The sequence below is a fragment of the Pan paniscus genome, chromosome 5 (genome assembly GCF_029289425.2).
Source record: "Pan paniscus chromosome 5, NHGRI_mPanPan1-v2.0_pri, whole genome shotgun sequence".
Lineage (NCBI taxonomy): Eukaryota > Metazoa > Chordata > Mammalia > Primates > Hominidae > Pan > Pan paniscus.
The window spans coordinates 169,269,066-169,279,444 of NC_073254.2; the positions used below are offsets into that span (position 1 = coordinate 169,269,066).

Consider the following 10,379-nt stretch of genomic DNA (forward strand, 5'->3'; position numbering starts at 1 on the left):
GATTAAATCAAAAGCAAGGCTGAACTCACTGCAAATTTTCAAAACTGCATAAAAGACTCCCAAGCAAATATAACCAGAAATTAATTCCATATTATGCTATCTGGAATGATTTACAGATGAAATTGTGATTTCTATTATAGCTCAAGCCAAAGCATTAGAGTCTGATTGAATGTATACCTAGCCACCGAATCAGACTTGAGGATGGCTTCTCTGAACACATACGAGTAGAAAGTAGAAAGAATAGGGGAAGAAGTGAACTGGACCTGAAGCCCACTCTCAGCCTTCCAGCCCGTGCCTCCTCTCTCTGCTGCCCAGTAAGGCTGCTCCTGGGGGCCCCGAGGTCATCCTTGGCTACTGCGTTCCCCACTCCCTTCCCCAGGCTCTGGCCCTTTCCTCCCTCATTCTCCCCATCAAACCTTATCTGCCTGGTGCCATTGGGCTCCAGCTTCCCATTAGGAAACTGAATCTCTGCAGGATATGGGTGTCACTGCTCGGGATGGCCCTCCTTCCTGCCTGTCCCACATATGTGTATTGAAACAATGCTCTTGTAAAGAACATGCCTAAACTAAGGGATCATTTTGATGATACCTATTCCAGTCTTTGGTCTCTAGCTCTATTGGTTTCATGGACCCAACACTCATCTTTATCAAGTTTGATTAATTTTTTTTCCACAGGAATATAACATCATAATACTCCCTTAAGGTTTGAGATAACTCAAATAATCACCCAGGGTTACAGTAATACTAGTGCCAATAGAAAGTAATCTTTAAGTATAAACTAAAACCTATTAGCACTTTGAAATCTAAATAAACCTATTTTTTCCTATGTATTGTTAGTAGGTGTTATTATAGAGTTCCTAAAGTTGCCTGTGAGTAGAACAGGAAATAAATTTCTCCCAATGAAAGAATATTGAAGACTTAATGACTGTCCCACAATACCCCAAAAGAAGCATTTCCCCTGAGGTTGAGCTTCCAAAAATGGAAATGCTCCAGAATGTATGGTTTAAGAGAATTTCGATGTGAGACACACACTTTTCTGGAAGAACCTGTAGCTCTTCCTTGTTGGCAGCCCCAAAGGCTATGAATCCCAAGATAGCCTCTGGTTCGGGATTGTTTTGCCATGGAGAAGAGAATGTGACGTAAGGATGGCCGCCCGTCTCTTCTCTATGGGGCAGTTAGACTCATCCCCAAAGAAAGGCATCAAATCCCCATGATGCCCAGCCCCTGGTCACACCACGCAAGGATGGCAGGCCTCACAGGTCTCTTCCCTGCTGGGAAATGACAACAGTTCTCTCCCAGAAGGTGCTTCTCCCATGGTCACTCTGGAAGCACCCTTTCATCACCTTGCTATAAACTGAAATTCCCAGAAATTAGGATCTGCATCTGTAATTCCATCAGAATCTCCATATAAGTTTGAATTCTAAAATGAAAGAAGGAATCGGCTATGCCTGCTCTTAGTCTCAGCCTCTGAAATAGCTGCCTGCTGACTCATAGTGTAAACACAGGGGTTCATTCCCTTCTCTCCGAAATCTGCTTGTATGCACCCAAAATTATTATTATCTATGTTCAATCATGGAAGCAGGACAAGCTGAAAGACTGCCAGCACGGCCTCTGCCTTTCTCGATTTAAATAAATAGATCTGGCTTTGGGCAGGCTCTTCAGACTGACACACTCTCCAGACGTAAATGTTATTTTATTAAGATATAGGGTGACATAAAAATATTTGTATAATCAATATATCTTGTTCTGCTTTAAAATCTGTGACAGGTCTTCAAGTAATCTCATTTTCACAGATCAAGTAGACTAGTCAGAAGTCTTGATGAATGTTGAAGGAGACATCATGGTAATTTACACTAGATTCACATTATATCCAGTTTCTGTGTGCAAAGAAATGGAAATAAGTTTGTACAAATCTTCCCCCACCTCCATAACCTAAAACACAGGAGACACCTTTAACTATATAATGTAATATTTCCAACAGGATGAGGATGGGCAGTACTTTCACCTTATTGACTTACCTTTAGCTTTTTGATTGGCTGAAGGGACTTCCTCAGAATAGACGGCTATTCTTTGAAATGATCCTCTTCTTAACACAGTTCATTTTAAATATCCTACTTTTCTTAATAGTTTTCAATGCAACCCGTCATCAAAGGGAAGGAGTTGATGAAAAGAAATGAAATTGAAACATGCACCTGGGGAGAAGTGATTGAAGGTTCTTCATTTAAGGGATTGGCTCCTTTTCTCTTATTATACTGTGAAATCTGAAAACATCTCTTGAAATTCTGGTCACTGTCTTCTGGACATCCCAAGGCGCACCATCTCCACAGTTCCTCCCTCCTAGATTATCCCATCCAGTGTGGCATCCAGTGTGGCAAATGGAAAAAGACTCTTCCCATGGGCAACTGAAAAGGACACCAAAGAAAGCAGATACAGCCCATGATCAAAGAAGCACATAACTTCAGTTTGGAACATGACTGATAGAAAGATCAATTAGACAATGCACACTAATCAAAGGTAAGCACCTATAGGTGCTATTGTACCAGAAAACAAACACAAAGGCTGAGGCTTTCCGGTGTTTGGGGAAACAGCCTCAATAAAAGGGATCTCAGGAATGGATTTATCCTTCTATCCTTCCTTCCACCCCTTCAACTGAGCCTCTACTACATGCTGGGCACTGTGCCAAAGGCCGGCAACTCGGAAATGAAGAGGCTTGGTTCCTGCCTTCAAGTGGCTTATAGTCCAAGGTGGTGGTGGAGGGTGGGTGGATAGGGAAGTTGTTGAGGGGAGACAAAGAAACGTGCAGTGAAGTTTACCAGAACATGGGGTGTAGGCTGCTGACGGAGCATGAAGGAGGAAGGAGACAAGGACTCTGGGAGTTCAGGAAAGGATGTATCCTGGATAGAGGTGATGCCTAGGCAGAGTCTGGAAAGATGAGTAATAATAAGAGCAAGCATACAGGAAGATACGGGCTGGGCGCAGTGGCTCATGCCTGTAATCCCAGCACTTTGGGAGGCCGAGGCAGGCGGGTCACTTGAGGTAAGGAGTCAGGGGTGCTGGTGGAACACTTGAGGCCAGGAATTCGAGACCAGCCTGGCCAACATGGTGAAACCCCATCTCTACTAAAAATACAAAAACTAGCCAGGCGTGGTGGTGCATGCCTGTAATCATAGCTACTCAGGAGGCTGAGGCAGGAGAATCGCTTGAACCAGGGAGGTGGAGGTTGTAGTGAGCAAAGATAGCGCCACTGCACTCCAGCCTGGGGACTGCAGGAGACTTCATCTCAAAAAAAAAAAAAACAACAAGATATGGCAGATGCTGCTGCCATCTGTACACAGTTTTAGATGTATTAACTCATTTAATTCTCTTAAGACCCCAAGTTTAGATATCAGTACTATCCCCATTTCATGATGCACAGAGAGATCAAGTAACTTGCCCAAGTCAAGCAGCTACCTTGGGGCTGAGCTGGAGTTTAAACCCAGGCACTCAGTGACAGCGTCCACACTCATAACCACGATGCTAAGAGTTTGCCAGACAGGTGGGAAGCAACATTTTTGGAAGAGGGTCAGGGCCATAGGTTTTGTGAAGTGACAGAGCATGACATTCAGATTCAGTAGGGCTTAAAGACCCAAGTTTTGGAAAGTAGAGGAGATCTGAACCTTAGCCGTAGCTTCTAGAGGTGGGCTAAGAGCAACCTGGGCACATGTAGTGGTGACCAGAGGACTTGCAGCCATCAAATCACTATGGTGTGCTGTTTATTTCTCCCAAAGACTCAGGAGGGGAGAGCTTTGATACTTTTTTCTCATGTCAGATAACTTTAAAATGTAGTTTTATATTATAGAATAGGATGTAAAATTACCATGACATTTTTCCTTGTTTCTTCTTCCTTTTGATATATGATTTAAATTGTTTCTTTAATGTATTTATTTATACTAAATAAAACAACTCATGGTTATATAAATTATTTCTCTTCCTGAAATTCGTTCATTCTTTTTCACTGAGATAGTACCTCTGTCCACGCTTATACAACTAGATATTGATGCATGTGGGCAAAATTAGGGTGTTTTTCTGTTTGTTTATACAGATATGGAAGCAATGCACTCTTTATTCCATGGCTTGCTTTGCTTACTTAATAATACCTCATGGATAACCCCCTAGCATCATCTTACTGAGAATCGTACAGTAATCCATACCGTCACTTTTGTACCATTCCCCTACAGATGGATGGTTTCCAGATTCTGCCTCTTCAAGCAAAGCTGAAACAAATACTTCTGTCTATACATTTCTCCCTCCTCTGCGTTTACACTTTAAAAATTATACAGTCGTTACTGGACTTTTTTTTTTGACAGAGTCTTGCTCTGTCACCCAGGCTGGAGTGCAGTGGCACGATCTCTGCTCACTGCAAGCTCTGCTCCGAGCTTCAAGCAATTCTCCTGCCTCAGCCTCTTAAGTAGCTGGGACTACAGGCGCCCACCACCACGCCCAGCTAATTTTTATATTTTTAGTGGAGACAGGGTTTCACCATGTTGGGCAGGATGGTCTCGATCTCTTGACCTCATGATCCACCCGCCTTGGCCTCCCAAAGTGCTGGGATTACAGGCGTGAGCCACCACGCCCGGCCGGTTATTGGACTTTTTACCAAAGGCCCACTTCTACCTTCAAGGGAAATGGCTCCCTAGCATTTGCTCCTAAAAGCAAATGGTCTGTTCAGGCCTAAAATTTCAAATTGTGTTCAATAGGCTACTTTTTACAGGACTCTGTTTTCCCTAGAAGACTGCATGAAACAATTTCCAGAAAATGTAAACTCCAGTCTTCATGGATAATTTCCTCCACCTACCTAATTTGCACCATTGAAACAAAGCTTTTTCTAAAACCGCTAATCAGAAGGTCTTATGTTGTTTTCTATTCAACCGTAGCCTTTTAAAATAACAGTTGAAATGTCAAAGAAATCCCAAGTTCACCGCAGGTGTTCCTGGACTGGGCTGTTAAGTCGTGACAGTCAACATGAGAGGGCCAAGGAAGGCGGGAACCTAGGGCTCAGGCGGAGGGGCCAGGTCAGATTCAGAAGAGCTGGGCGCTCTTTTTTGTATGAGCCTGGGTCTTGCTCTCTTGCCGGGCTGGAGCGCAGTGGCACAATCACGGCTCACTGCAGCCTCGGACTCCTGAGCTCAAGCCCTCCTCCCAGCTCAGCCTCCTGAGTGGCTGGGACAACAGATGCACCACCACACTCGGCTAAGTTGCTCTTTTGATTTCCTCTCTGCAATATTGAAGCTGTTTTCATCTGAAATTGATTCTGTTTGTCAAGGAAGACTAAAACCAAACAGAAAGTGCCTGAGTTCTGCTTCCTCCAAGCCTCTTGCCACAGCAGTCCCTGTTCAGCAGTCAGGGCCCACTCTCAGTTCCTTATCCCCAACCTTTTGCTGCTGCTCTGCCCTCACCACCCACCCGCCTCCCTTGAAGTTTCAACAGCTCCTGCTCAGGTAAGCCCTCCCTCTTCCCGACAACCCCCACCCCTCTCCCCCAAGGCTATCCACTCCCAACCTCTACTGCCCCCTCGTAAGTGTGAGCTCCCTGAGGGTAGGAACGTCATCATCCCGTGTGGCTCCCACCACATCCCTGGTGCCCTGCACTGGGTCTGCTTTACAGAAACACACAGGTAAGCACACAAATGGCCTCAGGCACGTCACAGACACCTCCTGCCATGGGCCAGACACTGTTCCAAGAGTTTCACACACATCATTTTGTTTAATTCTTAAAACCACTCTCTGGGGTAGACACCAATCATGTCCCCTTTGTAGGTATGGAAGCTGAGATAAGGCTCCATACGTGCAAGCATGGGGTCCTCTCGTCAGCCAAACACACTCCTTTAATCTGACTTAAAATGACTATAAGCGGCTTCTCCAGGCTCTTCAGCCGCTCCCACAACCCCCAGCACATTTTGGGTTTTTGCCTCTCTGATGCAAGTCTTACTCATGCCTTCTGTGCTCCTTATTGACTTCTATCTTGATTGTATCCTTTTTGCATCAGTTTCATAACTGCCCCTATGGGGTTAGAACTCATTAGAGAGCTGCCAGTGCAGCCACTCTGTTGGAGGGGACAAGTGGAGGTGTCTGTCTGTTATTTTCAGTAAGCTCGAGCTGTAACGACACAGGGTGAGTCCCAGGGAGAAGTGCATCCAGTCATCCGGAGGCCGCCTCTTCCAAAACCCTGGGCCACGGAACCGGTAGTGTCCATCTTTCCCCTGAATTTTAAGAAATGAGCATCTTAATCCGCTGGGATACAGGGAGGAGAACACACACGAGGGCCTGTTGAGGGGTAGGGGCAGCGGGTGGGAGAACATTAGGACAAATACCTAATGCATGCAGGGCTTAAAAGCTAGATGGTGGGTTGATAGGTGCAGCCAACCACTATGGCACATGTATACCTATGTAACAAACCTGCATGTTCTGCACATGCATCCTAGAACTTAAAGTAAAATAAAATAAAAGACAGAAAGAAATAAACATTCTAAGGTCAGGCATGGTGGCACATGCCTGTAATCCCAGCACTTTGGGAGGCCGAGGTGAGTGGGTCACCTGAGGTCAGGAGTTCAAAACCAACCTAACCAACATGGCGAAACCCCGTCTCTACTAAAAATACAAAAATTAGCCGGGCATGGTGGCAGGCGCCTGTAATCCCAACCACTCGGGAGGCTGAGGCAGGAGAATTGCTCGAACCTGGGAAGCAGAGGTTGCAGTGAGCTGAGATCGTGCCACTGTACTCCCGCTTGGGCGACAGAGCGAGACTATGTCAAAAAAAGAGAGAGACAGAGAGGGAAAGAAAAAGAAAGAAAGGAAGGAAGGAAGGAAGGAAGGAAGGAAGGAAGGAAGGAAGGAAGGAAGGAAGGAAGGAAGGGAGGAAAGAAAGAGAGAGAGAGAGAGAAAGAGAGAAAGAAAGAAAAGCATTCTACACATTTAGAGTTCAGTGAAAATTGTTCGCATCTGAGTCTCCCCACTGGCCAGCACACTCTTTCTCCCAAGGTGGTCATAAGTAGCACTGTATGCACTTGGTCATTTACAAGTATTGACAGGAGTAGTTTCCCTAGTTCTTCCTGTGCCCTCTGGAAAATGACGTCAGCAAGAGAAGTGAGGAATTTTCTGGAGGTCTGCTATAAAGGGAGTGATGCCCCGTGAGGCTCACCTTGACCAGCCCCCCAGTGCTGCTGTCCCTGCCCTGGGCCTGTTTTGTGAGCTGTGTCTGAGGCACCTGCCATTTTCTCTGTCTTGTCACAGGAGCAATCATGTCCCCACCCCCGGCCACAGTCACTGCTATTCATCTCCTGCCACAGTTCTGCCTCTTAAAGGATATGTGTCTACCCTCTCCCACACCTCACCATCCCCCATACACATACACACAGAGGCCAAATTACACAGCAGAGGAGTGATGGCAGACACAGCCATGCTTGCAAGATTCCTTCCTATATTTTATTTTTCTCTTGGCTCATCTAGTTTCAAAGTTTACTATACTACAGTCTCTCTTCCCTTCCCCCTGCAACTCTGCACACAGACACACACACATACACACACACACACACACGCACACACACACACAGACACCTACCCTACTAGAAGCAATTCTTGGCCACACCTCCCCAGAGCTTACAGCAGTGCCCAGGGCATGGGTGTGGCCCCAGGCAGACAGAACTCTGCTCCCAACAGTTCAACTTCACCTCCTAGAATAATCCCCTCTTCAGCATTGGACCCTCAAAAACATCCCATCAGGACCTACAAATCTAGGACCTGCTCTTAGGGACATCTCTAACCAAAGGTGTGCTCTCTCTTTAACTCTCTCTCTCTCTGTCTCTCCATCTCTGTCTCTCTCTGTCTCTCTATCTCTGTCTTTCTGTCTCTCTATCTCTGTCTCTTTCTCTCTGTCTCTGTCTCTTTCTCTCTGTCTCCCTCTCTCTTTCTGTCTCTGTCTCTGTCTCCCTCTCTCTTTCTGTCTCTCTGTCTCTGTCTCCCTCTCTCTTTCTGTCTCTCTGTATGTCTCTGTCTGTGTGTGTCTCTCCATCTGTGTGTATGTGTCTGTCTGTCTCTCTCTTTCTCTCTCTGTCTCTATCTCTCACGGCGCCCTCACTCTCAGGCTCCCGCTTTCCTGTGCAGATGCGTCTCCTGCCCTCATTTCTTCCCTCATTTACTGACAGTCAGTAACTGCCTACTCGGCTGCAGGCCCTCACTCCATCACTGGTCTTACAAACCAGTTCAAGAGATGGATAGACAACTACTACTACTACTAATAAAATTCTAAGTCCTGTACCTAAAATACAAACTGTTAGCTATTTGAAAACAGAGCAGAAAGCAATCATTTCTGCTTGGACTGTGAGGGAAGGCTGTGGTGAAGAGCTAACATATGAGTTGGGTCTTGAAGGATGTGTAGGAGTTTCCTGGCAAAGGACAGGAAGGGCATTCCAGGGAGAGGAAGCAACATAGCAAAACTCAGTGAGAAGGGCGTGACATGAAAATAATAAAGGACTGTGTGACTACAGTATGGGAGGTAGGGGCAGGGGGTGGCTTTTGTTTACCAGAGTATACAGATCTTGAAACAGCACAGAATAGGCCCTCAGCAAATATTTATTTTGGATATTGAAAGAAGAAGGATAAAGCCAGATTTTTATGCCATACAGGAAAGTCTAAAGTCTAAACCTTAGTGTGTAGACAGTGAGAATTCACCAAACTTTTTTTTTTTTTCTTTTGAGAAGGAGTCTAGCTCTTGTCACCCAGGCTATAATGCAATGGCGCAATCTCGGCTCACTGCAACCTCTGCCTCCCAGGTTCACACAATTCTCCTGCCTCAACCTCCCGAGTACCTGGGATTTCGGGCATGTACCACTACGCCCAGCTAATTTTTGTATTTTTAGTAGAGACAGGGTTTCACCATGTTCCCCATGCTGATCTCAAACTCCTGACCTCAGGCGATCTGCCCACCTCGGCCTCCCAAAGTGCTGAAACTGCAGGCATGAGCCACCATGCCCAGCCAACCAAACTTTTTTAAATTAGGGAAATGGCATTATTACATCTGGGTTTCAGAAAAGAGATTACTCAAGACTGTATATAAAATAGATTCCAAAGAGGAAGTTTAGGGGGCAGATGGCAGCACACCGGCTATTTTTTACCAGGTACGTTGAATTGATGAGGCTATCCTTTCCTTTCCTTTGCTTTGCTTCAAATCTTGGTTATTCTTGGGAACTCATATAACTACCTTGCATTATGAAAATCACTTCACTTGTTTAATATATTCACCTGTTTAATATATGGACATACAGGCCTCTGACACCATTCGTTTTAGTTCTGCCTCTCTTCATTGTTTTCTCCGAAACCTCGCTCACTCACACTTATTTCCAAAGGATATTTGCTGTCCCCATAGCAGCCAGCTTTCATCAGCTCTTCAAGGATTAATACTCCCTCTTTCTCCATTTTCATTTTAAATCCCACTCAATGCACAGCTCTGTCGCTGTGAGTCAGTTGTTTGCCAAGTTAACTCTTTCCTTTTGCCGGGTGCCTCCTGGAGATGCAGTACCATAATCAACCATAGAGATGACTGTAAACGTGGACACCTCAGACTCCAGGTCAGGCCATCACCTGAAATATGTTGAGCTAACACTTCTCACCACATGAGAATATTCTTATTTCTTCTAGGTTTGGTGCCAGCCTCCACCCTACCCTTCCTTTTCATAAGTCTCTGGGGGAAGCTGGACTCCAGGGGCGAGCATTAGAGGAGATGGAAAGGCGGTCATCACCCCATATGACCCGGCCTGTGACTCCCACTGGGACAAACTTAAGAAGAAATAAATTGTAGCTCTAGCATTTCAAGCTAGAGAAGAGATTTGCTTTTTCAATAAAACAATGATAGAATTTTGGACCCGATCATGTTTTCCTTCTTGTTTCCTTGAAAATTATTTCCTGCATAATTCTGTGGCAGCCCACGGACCCATGGCAGTTCCACACACAAGTCCTGTCAATTTTGGAAGTCTTTCCTTTCTGCCAACAGCTTCAGTGCTGGGATTAGCACATCACTCATCAAATAAGACAGGAGAATGGTCTCCCCACAGGAACCTCTGCTCTTGAATTCCTATACTCATCTCATTTATAAAAAGTTAAGCACTCGTGGCATAACTTGTGACCGATCCAAAAAGACTTTAGCCGTACTTTGTTAAAACATGTACCATATTTAAAATCTAAAAGTATTACGAAACTCAGTCTCTAGAAAATCATTGTACTACCTTACTAATTCTAATTTTTATGGGAATTGCACTAATTCTTAAACTAGCAAGCAAAGAAGGAATTAATGTACAAGAACCATTGAATGGAACATGATTTTCTTTTCTTGTTTTGTTTTCTTTTTTTA

General features: G+C 45.1%; 1 long non-coding RNA gene across 1 annotated transcript; it reads left to right on the plus strand.

The window, feature by feature from the left end:
- Window positions 1-5,385: 5,385 nt before the first annotated feature.
- Window positions 5,386-9,898, plus strand: LOC117980502 (uncharacterized). The gene is made up of 2 exons (XR_004671790.3): window positions 5,386-5,476; window positions 9,671-9,898. It is a non-coding gene; the product is annotated as an uncharacterized LOC117980502 (long non-coding RNA).
- The last annotated feature ends 481 nt before the right edge of the window (window positions 9,899-10,379 follow it).